Raw genomic sequence first — 3,241 nt, 5'->3', positions numbered from 1 at the left:
AGAGAACCAGTTCAACTCCTCCACAGGCTCTGTCACCAAAATTGGCTATAAAAGAAGACACGAAGAAGCAGAAGATACCAGTCTTCAGTTGATCATACCCTACCTTTCTCTCCAAGTTGCTCTGGGCGGGAGAGACTCTCTAACCTTGCTGATTTCCGCACTACACTAGGCAGGAGATACCATCCCACCTTTGCGTTGCGGTGGGCAATAGGTTCCTACCAATCTCCGCGTTACACTGGGTAAGAGATAATAACCCACCTCTGCGCTGCTACGGGCAAGAGGTTCTTCCTACCAATCTCCGCGCTACATTGGGTAAGAGATACTAACTCACCTATGCGCTGCTAGGGAGGTTCTTCCTACCAATTTCCGCGCTGCATTGGGTAAGAGATACTAACCCACCTCTTCGCTGCTATGGGCAAGAGGTTCTTCCTACCAATCTTCACGCTGCATTGGGCAAGAGATACTAACCCACCTTTGCGCTGCTATGGGCAAGAGGTTCTTCCTACCAATCTCCGCGCTGCACTGAGCAGGAGATTCCTAATCAACAACTAGAAGACCTCTAGGTATGAAGTCCAACTTATAGAGAAAGGACAATTAGAGGTATTAATAACTTGTAACTCATTGCACAAAGCTTGTATAGAAACTTCTATAACAAAAAGGTGAGGGAACTGTATACTGCTTCTCTACCATACATTACAACATAGTCTCAGTAAAAAGCTCATTTCTGATGCGATTTTTTCCACTTTGGATTTCCGCTCGTGTGAGTTTGTGATAGATAATATCGTGTTCAAGGGCCTTCTCGGATTTCCCCCGTTTCTCCCCATATTCTCGTTCGATCATTTTTGTTAACAATCACACACACTTCCATTAATCACCCATCCGCCATACTAGCTAGCGTGTGCACTTTTGTTTTGTTATACGAGGCGCGGGTCCGATTTTCCGATTTTGAGATCCTTGAAATTTGTTCATATTACAGTGGTTTGGATTTTACCTTACACCATAGTTCTACGTCTTCATACACCCTTAGTGCTGATAAGAGTCAGTAAACTCCAATCAACCCAATTATTTATAGTTTGTATCCTTAATAATAATAATAATAATAATAATAATAATAATAATAATAATAATAATAATAATAATAATAATAATAATAATAACAATAATAATAATAATATGCCAAATCCAACTCTTTCAATTTAAGGGGGCGCGGTGGCTTGGTGGTAGAGCGTTCACCTCCGGTGCTTGGGGTCCCTGGTTCGATCCCAGCTCGTGCCGTGTGGAGTTTGTGCTGGACAAACACCGTGCTCGTGAATTTTCTCGGGGTTCTCCCGTTTCCTCTCACTTTCTTCATTCCACCATTTCATTCATTCCTCATAATCACCGCCTCCTTTAGCCTAACCGGCATAACCGTGGGACGTAAAACTTAAAGATTTCATTTCATTTTTTTCTTTCAATTTAACGTCCTACGATTATGCCCGTTATTCTAAGGGAGAAAATTTAATGACAATGGAAAAATTGGTGGAATGGAAGTGTAGGAGGAAACGGGAGTATCCTGGAAAAACCTACGGACACGATGTTGCCCATCAGAAATTTAGTTGGGCGGGGATCGAATCAGGGATCCCATGCACAAGAGGTAAGCACTCTACCACTTTTACTACGTTTTTGCTTGCATTTTACTTGTTCTTCCATTAACCTCTACCGACAGGGATACGAACACACAAACACCGAGAAAAGTTAAAATTCCAAAGGCTCTCCCACTGGAAATCGAACCCGGGACCCACTACACCAAAGACGCATGCGCTAGCCACTAGACCAACAGGAAGGACGAGGAAACGAGAGTACGCCGAAAAAACCTACGGACAAAATGTTGTCCACCACAAAATTAGTTGGCCGGAGATCGAAGTAGGAACTCCACGCACCAGAGGCAAGCAGTATTGGTGGGCAAAAAAACCGGTTTTTCGGTTTTTAGGAAATCCGAAACCGTTTTTTGAAAATGTTCAAAAAACGAGTTTTTCGCCGAAACCGGTTTCATTTTTCTCCAAAATCGGTTCGATTTTTCACCGGGTCAGGTTTCGGTTTTCTTCAAAACCGATTCGGTTATTTACCGGATCCGGTTTCGGTTTTCTTCAAAACTGGTTCCGCTTTTTTTTTTCGAAATTGGTTCTATTTCTGACCAGAATAGTGTTTCGTTGTTCTCTGGAAACCGATTCCGTTTACACAGAAATAGTTTTATGTGTTTTTCAAAAGTTTTCACCGAAACCAGTTTCGGCGAAAAACCTAACCGGTTTTTGGAGAAAACAGAAATGTTGGTTTTTCGGATTTCGAGTTTTCTAGAAACCGGTTTCCGCTTTTTTTTTATAAAAACCGGTTTTGACCATCCCTAGTAAGCATTCTACCACTGACCCACTGTGCTTCCCTTCTTCTTAATGGAACCATAGTTCTGACTCAGTAGTTATATTGTGTTTGTAAATCATTTGTCTCTTGTACAGTATGGCGTGGGAGGTCCGGGTTCGATTCCCGGCGAGGGCTCATGTGGTTCGAATTCCACGTTCATCAGTAGGTCCACATCTCATATAACCTCGCTGCTGAAAAGGGACGTTAAACTCAAAATCAACTCAACTCTCTTGTACAGTATTCAACATCTGTTTGTTACATTCGTAATATTTGTAAGGTTATTTCTGTCAATAGCTTGCGTGCCCCCTTTTCTCGCTCTTCACGCTCCCTAGGTTTGGAACCATAACGCATAATATCTCACATACAGTTTTCTTACGGAAACACAACGAAATGGGTCCTCAAATCTAAATACACTGAAACAAATACATTGTTGGAAGTGAAATCGACCTTTCTAAGCAGATGTGTTGTACAAACTAAAGTAGCACAAAACTGACCCACGATGTTAACGATATTAAAATTATAATGTTGGCTACTATTACAGCTTTGCGCTTTTAAATTAGTCTTAATGTACTTAAGACCGCTCGACGAGATAAAAAAAAAGGGAAGGCGGAAACTGTAGCAGATGTAGTAATTGTGAAAGGTGGTTAAAAAAAAAGCCGGCCGGCGGCAGAACATAGAACATGTTACAAAACAATTCATCAAAACTTCAAATAGGAATTGAAAGGTATAAAAATATGGAATAAAAATTTAAGGAAAGTGAAAAAAAAAAAAAAAAAAACAAATTACATAGAACTGAGGAAATTTCATTTTCCAATGTCTAAATCACTATATTTTTGATTCTGGCAGT

Source organism: Thermobia domestica, chromosome 1 (genome assembly GCF_964235325.1).
Source record: "Thermobia domestica chromosome 1, izTheDome1.hap1.1, whole genome shotgun sequence".
Taxonomy (NCBI): Eukaryota; Metazoa; Arthropoda; class Insecta; order Zygentoma; family Lepismatidae; genus Thermobia; species Thermobia domestica.
The sequence above is the reverse complement of the archived record's forward strand: the minus strand, read 5'-3'. Positions refer to the sequence as shown.